The sequence below is a fragment of the Anabrus simplex genome, chromosome 1 (genome assembly GCF_040414725.1).
Source record: "Anabrus simplex isolate iqAnaSimp1 chromosome 1, ASM4041472v1, whole genome shotgun sequence".
NCBI classification, from domain to species: Eukaryota; Metazoa; Arthropoda; class Insecta; order Orthoptera; family Tettigoniidae; genus Anabrus; species Anabrus simplex.
Window position 1 is genome coordinate 1,188,574,088 of NC_090265.1, and position 13,171 is coordinate 1,188,587,258.

Sequence of the window (13,171 nt, forward strand, 5' to 3'; positions counted from 1 at the left end):
AACATTTAGCTACACCGTCCAGCTACTTCTCTACAAAGTCACTACTACAATATAGACACTTGTCGTAGTGTGGTACCAACTTTCTAATACACCAGTCATAGCCACCTGTGCTTTCAGCCACTTCTCTACGCTGGTCTGCAGCTTGTTGTCTGTGCCAAAATGCTGTCTTCCTAGCGAGTGTTTCATGTTAGCAATGAGATGAAAATCAGGGGGGGCCCAATTCAAGGCTGTGTGGTGGGTGGTCAAATACTTCCCATCGAAAACGCTGCAGGAGCGTCTTTGTTGCAGCTTCAGTGTGCGGCCGAGCATTGTCATGAGGAAGGACAGTGCCTGATGACAACATTCCTCTTCGCTTGTTCTGAATTGCCCTTCGTAAACGTTGAAGAGTCATGCTGTAAGAGGCTGCAGTGATGGTCGTGGCATGTTCCATGAATTCTACCAACAAAACTCCTTTTCGGTGTCTGAACACAGTAACCATACACTTTCTGATGGAGAGGTTTGCTTGCACTTCTTTGGTTTACTCGGGAAATGAGAATGCATCCACTGTTTGGATAGCTCTTTTGTTTCTTCATTTTTGAAATGTACCCATGTCTTGTGCCCTGTGACAATTTTGTTCAAAAATCTTCTCATTCAGCATGGTAGCGCTGGAGAAACATTTAGGTGGCACCCATTCTCTGTGTTTTGTGATGGTAGGACAGCAACTTGGGAAACCATCTTGCACAGAGTTTGCAGTACTGAAGTCTAATATAACTTAAAAGTTCTTCAGTCTGTTCAACACACAGGTTAAATATAAATAGTATATTATACTACAACATACCTGTAAAAAACACATTATTAAACAAGGGATAAAAATAAACACTATGAAACAATGTGTTTTTTTACAGGTATGTTGAAGTATAATATTTATATTTAGCCTGTGTGTTCGACCGACTGGAAGGCTTTTAAGTTAGATTTAACTGAGTCGACACCGAAAAGTATGGCTTCCTTCTTAACAAAGTACTGAAGTCTCTCACTCACGGTGGTATACAGATCTGCCCTTCAAAATTTTGGGAAATGCATCGCTCAACACAGAAATTGTGAACCGACGATTTTCTCGAATTGCCTGATTCATTCGCTGAACAAGATCATTGGTTGACACTCGCTTCCTTCCCTGACTGCCTGCATCATAAACATCTGTACGTACTGCTTCAAAGTTTCTGCACCATTGCCGCACTTTGCTGTCACTCATGAAAGTTTCACCGCGCACATTATTTATTTGTCGATGAATTTCAACTGCATTACACCCTCAGCATGAAGAAATCGAGTGACAGCATGCTCTTCACAGTTAGCAGGGGGCTTTATTGTTCTAGGCATGTTTACGTGCTCATTGCATGCTCAGAACTGAGAAGTGAGTGATGTGCTTAAGCCCGGCTCGAGCTGCTCGAACAGATGACGTCAGAGTTCGAACAAGTTCGAGCTTTGCTCGAGCCTTTGTGAACGCCGCAACCCAGCGCAGTCAAAATTTGTGTCTTTGCGATAATTCGTTTCAGAAAAAGGAAACCATTACAAGTGTCGAAATAGTTACATATTTGAATGGATATAAGACTAAAAATGTATGATGATTTGTCTTCAGTTGTTGACACATTTCTCGCTCGGATCCACGGCTAATGGCCTTTGGTCACAGGGGTTCCGAATTCGATTCCCGGCAGGGTCGGGATTTTTAACACGATGAGATGGTGTCTTGTCTTGTTTGTTCCGGATGGGCTAGAAACTACTGGACCGATTGACCTGCAGTTTGGTAAAGGATACAGCTTGAAATCTCGAGTCACTTTTGATTTTCAAATATATATATTACACGCAATTAGACAATAACATTGCTGCATAATAATATTTATAAATATATTTGTGTACACGATTGATGAGATGTCAATCCTTTCTTACTCAAATCCTTCTATATGAGCAAAAAGAGTAATTATCTCCCAAGGAGAGAATTCAAACCCCCCAACATTGAAAACAGAAGGAGAACCTCACCTCCCCCGTTACACAGCTGTTTTAGCAGCCCAAAGCATGGCATTGTAAGAATAATATTATCGTATTCATAATTTTGCGTCAAAAGTACGGTTATTACAAGATACACAAGTACTGCCTTGGGAGGAAATACTTCCGTTAATACGCGGGAAATATTACGGATACAGGCTTTGTCCTTTTCATAGCATATTATCATAATCTAAGCCTTCTAATTTTATAGGCAATCTTTATTCCCCATAAGACATACGTCAATGACTGAATATAGTAATATATGACAGCACGCACCTTCTTTATCAATATCATACACACACCTACGTGAATGGTGCTTCACTTCATATGCTATTTGCTTATCTGCACGTTCACGCTGTAGCCCGAGTCAGACTTCGCCTTCGGTCACGTGACTGCTAGAGCTTGCTTCGAACAGGTTCGAACCTCGGCGCATATCGGGTCGGCTAGATCCCGCTCGAACACGGGTATCGTTTGCCCATCACTAAGTGCAAGGTGACGTGATTGATGGGGATACTAGAGACACTGCGCAACACATCTGTGCAACGCTTCATCGGATTCTCACTGTGGTTTTAATTTTGCGACCGATCGGACCTTGCAAGAAAAATAGCCCTCGTAATAATTATCTAGGTTACATCATATGCAAGAAAAACAGAACAAGGCATAATTATTGCAACTTATTTTCTTTGTTTATAAGTGCTTGTATTTTGACCATATCAGAGGAGACAATTGCAAAATGCAGTCGCCTATCTGTCTTATCTATCTTGATGAGTGGTTCTGTGTACCAACCATACCTAAAAAGAACAAAAGAGATTTATCAATCATAAATGGAAAGTGCAATTGTTTCGTTTTGTTTTGTTTTAAACATATTTAGTTGAAACTCAGCTTTAAAAAATGAACATCCATAACTTTTCTTAAGAAAATCTCTCTCTCCACAGCACTGGAAAATGGATATTGTATATGAACAACTCTTTAGTTATAGGGAGGTACATTCAGGGGAACGGGGTGGACTAGAGCGGTGATTACAGTATAGCAAGCAAGAAGTCATTGAAGGACGACCTAAAATTTCTAGTGTCGCCATAAGACCTATCTGTGTCGGTGCGACGTAAAGCCCCTAGCAAAAAAAAAAAAAAAAAAATTCTAGTATTAATAGTGTTATTGACTTAACGTCCCACTAACTACTTTCACGGTTTTCGGAGACGCCGAGGTGCCGAAATTTAGTCCTGCAGGAATTATTTTACGTGCCAGTAAATCTAACGACACGCAGCTGACGTATTTAAGCACCTTCAAGTACCACCGGACTGAGGCGGAATCGAACCTACCAAGTTGGGGTCAGAAAGCCAGCGCCGTCTGAGCCACTCAGCCCGACAATTTCTACTATTAAACTGTAGAAGTATATAACCTTAAAGGTTTCCAAGATAGGAAACAAACAATTGCTGAGAAAGAAGCACATAAGCATAGAAACGCGGAAGGCCTTTTTATAGATTTCTCTTTGAATAGTGCATCTGTACGGTAGTGAAGGCTGGATATTAGAAAAGCAAGAGAAGGAAAGGAAAAAGCGGCATGGATATGGAGGAGGCTTTTTGATTAACTGGGGGTGTGAAAAGCAATAATGAAGTACGGTACTGAGAAAGAGAGATGAAAATGAGGAGTCTCGTTAGCATTATTAAGAAAAGGAAAGTAAAGAACCTCAGCCACATTCTGTGGTTCAACAACTTTCTTTGTAACATCTTTGAAGGTAGACTTGCCGGGTAGGATGACCGGGAGAGTCTTATTTCAAGAACTTTGAAAACCATGTACTGCAAGTGTTACAGAGTTGAGACTAGCTCAGGACAGAAGCTTAAGCGATAAGGCCTTTAGAGTATGATGTGATGATGACACCTGTCATGAAGGCTCAGAACTTTTCAGGCAATCTATTATCTCAAGCTACAATAAAATTTAATAGAAAATGTACCAACAAGTTACTAATTAAACATAAAAAGGTAGGAAAACATACACAATGACTGATCAGAGCAGGAGGAAGGAACAACAAAAGCGAGAAACAAGGACAAACACAAAGACAGAAAAGGACAAGGACAATCTTTACATCTTCATACACTGTTGTCTTCACAGAGATCGGCTTACTCCTTTTAAACCCCGGTTGTTCTATGTCCATTTCTTCTCAGCCCTCGACAAGCTTGTTTGTGCTTCCTAACTTCAGGCCACAGTTTATGAAAATGTGGAGCTTGTCCACGTCCTTTTCAGTTTTCATGTTTGTCCTTATCATTCCTTTGTGGTGCTCTCACACTGGTCCATCTTTGAGTTCCTCTTTCTATATTTTATTTTTTAAGTATTGTAAAACTTAAAATATTATATCGATACCTGTGACTCTCCAGCAGAGGTTCACTGTACCTCTTCTTTGGTTCAGTTCTGTAGGCATTCTCTATTTCCCGAAGTTCTTCATCACTCTGAATCTGTCTCTCACGAGTGTCGTGACTTGAGTAGAATTTTGATGAGATGATATGTACTGTGAAATGGACATATTGTTATATGTTAATTATTTCATCTTTAAGTACATCTCTATAGGGATCAACTGTTTAAACAGTTATCTAATATAAATTATTTTAAAAGCTTGATAATGTAATGCAAAACAAGCATTTTAAAGGGACCTGAATATCATAGTAGAGCTAAATAAAGTCTAGGAATTCCAGTATACCTTCAGTCTTCAGAGTAAATATAACTTTTATCGTTCATTTGGAAACATACTTTGAAATCTGTGTTGCCAGCTGTATTTGTGTATTTAAATATATGTTTATGTATATAACTTTTAAATCTGTGTTGCCAGCTGTATTTGTGTATTTAAATATATGTTTATGTATATAACTTTTAAATCTGCATTGCCAGCTGTATTTGTGTATTTAAATATATGTTTATGTCTATAACTTTTAAATCTGTGTTGCCAGCTGTATTTGTGTATAAATATTTTTATTTTTATTGTTTACTACGTGTTATTCCATTGACCCTGTTTACCGAGCTCGATAGCTGCAGTCGCTTAAGTGTGGCCAGTATCCATTATTTGGGAGATAGTGGGTTTGAACCTCATTGTTGGCAGCTCTTCCTCACGCCAACCCTATAAGGAGGGATGTAATCACTAGACCTTGGATTTTAGGGAAGAGCCTATTTTGTTCTTGAAGACAGAACTTAAAATGAAGTTGTATTCACACGTTCGTGCATTTATAAGGTTAGAAATGATGGTTCTATAGTGACTAAAATGCCTGAAATGACGTTAGAACCTATATTTTCCTATATTCCTATAATTCCTATTTTTATCCCTAAATCGGTTAAAATGCTTTTAATATATTCAGAGAGAAATAACACAACATTTGCTGACTCGTTTTCAGTATCTTAAACAAAATCTTAAAATCGGAAAGCTGTAAACCACACACCCCGGAAAGCCTTAAGAACCTCCCGCAGCGAACACTTCCGTAGTCTGTTACGAGGCTGGAGACAGTGTCCACTGACCTGCTGGAATAAAAACTCTATTTTATTCTGTGAGAAGATTTCGGTAGTCCCGTTTGATCAGTGTGTGAATTATGCCGAAAGTTTCAGGTTCCAAGTCGACTTAAATTAAAAAGTCGTCACATGAGTTTCTTCATTTCACATTTTATATTCTGTGACGTTTGTAGCAAAGAGGTGAGTGAAACTTGTTTTATATTTCCCCCTAACGAGTTATTATCAATTTAGCAAAATAAACATAGTATTTTAATTGTTGCCTATACGTAAAATTAAAGCTGCCTACAAACATTTTAGAATCCATTTGAGAGCTTATTTTAGGCAGCTAAATAACATTTTAGCACCTACAAATCTGAGGTCTAGTAATCACCATTGCATGTTTCTGTGATGGTTGGAAGTGTAGAGTGTTGTCTGGATATGAAGAAAAAGTGTTGGAACAAACACCACCCAGTCCCCGAACTAGAAGAATTAATTAGACACGAATAAAATTCCTGATCCCGCCGGGAATCGAATCCGTGACCTTCTGAACAGAAGGCCTCAACGCTGACCATTCAGCCAGAAATTCAGACAAAACGAAATCATTATTGAGTTTCATTATTTCTATCAGTATTAACATTCAACTTTCGTAGTAGAACAACGCAGAAATAATTATTTAGCTTAATTATTTCTATCAATTTTAACATGCAACTTGTGTGGTTTCAATCTTACCGCCTGATGTTTAAGGTCGGGCCGCCAGGTGCGCCACTATCAACGTGTCTCGCACAAGGTCACTGACCTTGGTCTCGCAGTTTAGTACGGGAGAATGCGGAAGTGTCCAGTGCTGTCCATAGTGTATTTGCCCGAACCAGCGTTCAGCCACGGCCAATTGTATATTCAATCAATCAATCAATCAATCAATACTGATCTGGATTTAGGGCAGTCGCCCAGGTGGCAGATTCCCTATCTGTTGCTTTCCTAGCCTTTTCTTAAATGATTTCAAAGATAAATTGCACTATCTCGGGCAAGATCGTTTGAAAATGTTAAGATCCAGATACGGCCAAATGGTCGAAGCACAGTATGGAAAGAAGTGTTATAAAGTAGGCCTACATTACGAGTGAATCAGTTATTATGTACCGGTATTAAATGTTCGTGAAACGACTGGAAAGAGCAGACTACGACAGGAATATCAAGAAGAGTTATCTGACCTATTTATAACGAATGCTGCGGAGCAGGGCGGGTCCTCTCGTAAATCATTAAATCGTTTCTAGAATGAAGATTAAAGTACACTTCCTAACACAAAACCGGTGGACTGAATGGAAGAATCAGCGTCAAGTTTTGTATACTTCGTCCTGTGTCGTTAAAGACATTCCTTATCTTACTCTTTAATAAACATTTGTCCAATAAAGCTGTTTATTTATATAAATTGGAAAGTGGCAAGCAGTGTTTAAGTCAGTGCTGAGTCCAAGACGTGGGCTACCACTAGACTTAGATTACCCCTTTTTGATGGTTGGTTTAGTGAATGTCAAGAGTTTTGAGCTGCAGCCAATAGCTAACGGAGTAGCCTACTGTGTTGTCTAGGCTGCTCCACAAGCTACTGATCTGGCAACTGCTACTGTCAATACTCAACACCTGATCATAAGAGATGGTAGCCTAACGTTTAGCAAATTAAAGTCCGGCTTTATGGCTGAATGGATAGAATGCTTGCCTTTGGTTCGATGACCCCAGTTCAGTTCTCAGAATCAAGCCCCTCGTGCTATTAATTCTCCTGGCTTGGGGACTGGGTGTTTAAGACGTCTTCGCCATTCATTTCATCCCAGGTCATAATCAGTCCTATACAAATGCTATGCACCATTGTTATTATAATTATGTCCGACTCGTTGGCTGAATGGTCAACGTACTGGCCTTCGGTTCAGAGGGTCCCGGGTTCGATTCCCGGCAGGGTCGGGAATTTTAACAGCATTGGCACGGGGGCTGGGTGTATGTGTATTCTTCATCGTCATTTCATCCTCATCACGACGCGCAGGTCGCCTACGGGAGTCAAATCGAAAGACCTGTACCTGGCGAGCCGAACATGTCCTCGGACACTCCCGGCACTAAAAGCCATACGCCATTTCATTTTCATTATAATTATTATTAAATACAAATGTTGAATTTTACAGCATTACCAGAGGTCGTACGCATCGTTCACTGGTGGTGTCCGACCCATGGTCACGGGTTCGATTCCAACCCACAAAAGAGAACACTAAACCTGAAGGATTGCATTTCATTTTAGCAGATCTACCTATGTCCGCCTCTATGGTGTAGTGGTTAGCGTGATTAGCTGCCACCCCCGGAGGTCCGGGTTCGATTCCCGGCTCTGCCACGAAAATTTGAAAAGTGGGTTTGATTCCCACCTCAGCCATCCTCGAAGTGGTTTTCCGTGATTTCCCACTTCTCCTCCAGGCGAATGCCGGGATGGTACCTAACTTAAGGCCACGGCCGCTTCCTTCCCTCTTCCTTGTCTATCCCTTCCAACCTTCCCATCCCTCCACAAGGCCCCTGTTCAGCATAGCAGGTGAGGCCGCCTGGGCGAGGTACTGGTCATTCTCCCCAGTTGTATCCCCCGACCAAGAGTCTGAAGCTCCAGGACACTGCCCTTGAGGCGGTAGAGGTGGGATCCCCCGCTGAGTCCGAGGGAAAAGCCGAACCTGGAGGGTAAACAGATGATGATGATGAGATCTACCTATAAAAAGAAAACTATATTGTCTTCCTACAACGATGTAGAAACAACGGGAGTGAAATATTAGCACTCTGTTATCTATGAGGTGAGAAAGATTAACAGACGAGGAACGCGTGGCTATCAAATACAGTAGAGACTGTATTTGTGGCTATTTAGTAAGTAGTGACGATCTGATGGACCGAAGCCTAGCACACATATCCCCGCGGTCCCTGCACTTATCGGGCATACATCAGCAAGCCGCACTTGTTGCGATGGGTGAAGGGGAGAGGGCCGGGGCTGTAAGATATGTCTCCGATGCCTTGCTCTCAGAAATACGTGCGACGTTTATTTTTTCCTTATTCTAAGTTTTGTAAATGGAACGACGTATCAGATGCTTACATTATAATGCGCTTTAAATACCCATTGTTCTCATTTTAGGTTTGGACTTCACCGATAGGCCTAGCCTTGGTAGCCCTCAGTATACGCCTCTGGTTTAAGTGCAATTTATAACGAATCGTAATTTAAACTTGTTCCAAAAGCTTACAGTATAGGCTCCGTGCGTATAGCAGTGTGTTGCTGCGGGTGTAAATCACGAGAACTACTTAGGGGCACCTTCATAAACAGCTGATCATAAGAAGCTGGAATATGTGTGATGTTTGCGTACACATATTCAATCATTTTCCAGTGGCCCTCTATTGCTGAATCCCTTTCTATGCTTTTGTCTAAAGCCATTATTAGAATCTAAGACCACATTCTCTATGTATTGATCCGGTCATGTTTGTAATGTAGATAGCCGCCATGATGGATCACACTGGCGTGAAGAGTAGAACCTTGTGTCCCTGTACATTCTCTATCCCAAGTTTTGTTTTGTTTTTGACACAGTATATGATACGTATGTACCGTATGTTTAGTCAGCTGTCCGACTCGTTGCCTGAACGGTCAGCGTACTGGCCTTCGGTTCAGAGGGTCCCGAGTTCGATTCCCGGCCGGGTTGGGGATTTTAACCTGAATTGGTTAATTCCAATGGCACGGGGGCTGGGTGTATGTGTTGTCTTCATCATCATTTCATCCTCATCACGACGCGCAGGTCGCCTACGGGAGTCAAATAGAAAGACCTGCACCTGGCGAGCCGAACCCTTCCTGGGATATCCCGGCACTAAACGCCATACGACATTTTTTTTTTTTAGTCAGCTAATTTCTTATATTCCACCGCACCTCCTTTACAATTATTATATTAGCCTTCATAATTTTAGCTTTATTCGATAAAACGACTAGCGGCTGGGTATAACGCGAAAGCGGAACCTAATAAATAAATTAAGTAGGAGAATAAGTAGAAGAAGAAGAATAATTTTACAATGCTACCTAGAAGAAGATGAAGAATCATTTTACAATGCTGTCTTCAGATGATTGTTCAGATGATCTGTTTGGGCAGATCTAAATGCTTGTTGTTGGCTGCATTAATAGATACTGTGTTGCAAAGATGCAAAGACGGTGGACCATAGCAGCAAATGGCAAAAAGTAATTCGGGATTCATACATTTTCATGAATACAAAATAGCTCCTTTCAACATGTATTTTAACCATTTTACAAATAGTTTAACAATTAGAAATACATTATTATAGCAATGTAATACTTGCAAAGCAAGCTGCAGTAGACCACCTTTTTCAGAGCACAAACATCATAATAGATCCACATTGTAATGCCATAGTCTTAATTATAGCCAGTATAATAATAACAATAACAACAATACGAATAATAATATTAATAATAATAATGGTAATATTATCATTATCTTCCTTCCAACTTCTATCCCTTTCTTATCCCATCGTCCCCATACGACCTAACCTTGTCGGTGTAACGTAAAGCTACTAGCAAAAAACAAAATAAATATATATATATATATACCCTACTGTACTACAGACCAAAGTGTGAAATGTTATAGTATTCCGTTACAATCTAACAAAATGGATTTGGAAAGGCAGTAGACAAATATAATTACACAAATAGGCCTCCATTTCGCAATATTAATAGCTCATAGAAATACCTCTGTTAATTCGTGTCCTCGTCCCGAGGTGGTGCATTTCTTTTCAAGCACACCCCTAATGGAAATGAGCTGCATGCGCAGTTTTAACTACATGCCAGTTTCTGGCTGTGCTAGGATTCAAACCCGGGCCCCCGAGGAAGGCAGCTAGTAGCGCCAGCCGGTATATTACAGAGGTTGACTTGATCATATTATAAATACAGACACACAATATAAATAATCACTTATTGGCAACTTAAAGTGATTCTGAACTTTTCTTCTCATGCATAAGTTTTGATAGTTTACATGCGGTTTCAATATCAGGAATTTCAATAGGTCCCACATCAAGCCTGAGTCTTTTTATCAGAAAATGTTCCTCTATTCTCTTCCCCCTGTCGTAGTTCCTTCCCTACGTTTGAGATGCGAGGTCGAGATCATTCACATGGTCGATCAGTACGCGAGGTGACATGCTCTGAGCAAAATGCATAAACAACAGCTGAAATATGGTTACATTTCGTGAAAACAATTATTCGCCTTCATGAAATAATGATTGTTGCCAAGACCTTAGAAAACATGGTTATGTTTAAAATTAATTAAATTAAAATTAATCGCCTCCCCAGCAGCATTAATCTACGCTAACATGATATCGTGTTAGAAATAAACCAAGGATATTTTCTGAAGATAGCATTGTTGAATGTGTATATGAACACAAAAATCGTTTTCACCACTTCTATTACATAAATTACTACGTTGCCTCTATCGTGAAATGGTAGGATATCTAGAGATATGTGAAACGCATTAACTTACAATGTTCGCCACTCGCAGCGCAGCGGTGTGTTTCTCCCATCAGCGCACGGAGCCTATAGGTTCAACCTATTCGTTCGTAATCTGTTTTCCCTCCAGGGTCGGTTTTTTCCTCGGACTCAGCTAGGGATCCCACCTCTACAGCCCCAAGGGCAGTGTCCTGGAGCTTCAGACTCTGGGTCTGGGGAGGATGACCAGTACCTCGCCTAGGCGGCCTCACCTTCTATGCTGAACAGGGGCCTTGTGGGGGGATGGGAAGTTTGGAAGGGATAGACAAGGAAGCGGCCGTGGCCTTAAGTTAGGTACCATCCCGGCATTTGCCTGGAGGAGAAGCGGGAAACCACGGAAAACCACATCCAGGATGGGTGAGGTGGGAACCGAACCCCCCTCTACTCAGTTGACCTCCCGAGGCTGAGTGGACCCCGTTCCAGCCCTCGTACCACTTTTCAAATTTCGTGGCAGAGCCGGGAATCGAACCCGGGCCTCTGGAGGTGGCAGCTAATCACACTAACCACTACACCACAGAGGCGGACTCAACCTTTTTTTTTTTAAATAGAAAATGTAGACAAATCTCTATGCATTAACTGGCCAAGAAATCTCTGTGAAAATGTGCTCCTCACTTTTGGTCGTGCTTGTAGGCAATGTTCAGCCGATCGCATTGGCGATACCAAGCAGAAAATAATTTATAAACTGACAGAAAGAATTATAGTTCCTTGCAGTGAACATCGCATTTGGTCTCTCTGTTTCACTTAACTAATGAGTAAAATGAACTTATCCTCCGAACTTACTGCGTAAATTACATTGCACCTTTGGGTCACTATTGATTGTTCACTCACCTTTTTCCTTTGGTTTACCCGGTGTAATGTATGATCTTCCTAGTTCTTGCCTCAAAACAAAACACAATTTAAAGGGTGGCCTAGGTCTATTTTTCTTCTTCTCGCTTCTATCTGATTTAACTTCACTGGTGGTTTCCGACATTACGAAATCTCTCAAGGTAGGAATATTGATCAAACAAGTCAAGCAGCCTAGTATTCAGGAAGCCTACATCGCTGTCAAAGTTGCTACATATAGAGCTTGGTGGTGGTGGTGGTGGTGGTGATTATCGTTTTAAGATGAAGTGCACCTGGGCATCCATCCTCTCTTACACTAATCAGAGGAAAAACGGAAGAGATCCACGAATGAGGGTATCGCCAAGAGGAAGGGCCGCGAAGGGCATGAAAATGATACGCGCCAGTAGCGGCGATTAGGGGGGCAGAGGGGGAGGCACCCACATTTTGGAGAAAATATTACATTTTTATTCCATTTTAGCCGGCTGAAACCAGGAATTGTATGAATGATTGTTCAGGCCCTGTTCTCTCATTAGCTAATACTTTCCTTCATTTTCTTTAATCATTAACATAATTATTAGAGGAAATACGCACAAAATGTCCTTCGTTCCGGCTAACCGATTTGTATAGCGCCACAATAAGTAGTGGAGACTGCCTGTGCTATGAAGAAGGGTACAAAGGCTATATTTTTTTTGCTAAGGTCATGGACACTGAGGTATGATTCATCCCCTTGCCGCACGCATTCGTTAGTCTAGTAGTCTCTTTAGTGTCGGTTGGTTTTTATGTATAGTCAAATCATCATCATCATCACCTGTTTACCCTCCAGGTTCGGTTTTTCCCTCGGACTTAGCGAGGGATCCCACCTCTACCGCCTCAAGGGCAGTGTCCTGGAGCTTCAGACTCTGGGTCTATGGGTACAACTGGGGAGGATGACCCGTACCTCCCCAGGCGGCATCACCTGCTATGCTGAACAGGGGCCTTTCGGGGGGATGGGAATATTGGAAGGGATAGACAAGGAAGAGGAAAGGAAGCGGCCGTGGCCTTGAATTAGGTACCATCACGGCATTTGCCTGGAGGAGAAGGAGAAACCACGGAAAACCACTTCCAGGATGGCTGAGGTGGCAATCGAACCCGCCTCTTCTCAGTTGACCTCCCGAGGCTGAGTGGACCCAGTTCCAGCCCTCGTACCACTTTACAAATTTCGTGGCAGAGCCGGGAACCGAACCCGGGCCTCCGGGGGTGGCAGCTAATCACACTAACCACTACACCACAGAGGCGGAAGCCGTATTTCTTTTTTAATTTAATGAATGTGTGATATTGTACCTTTGGTGAAAGTTT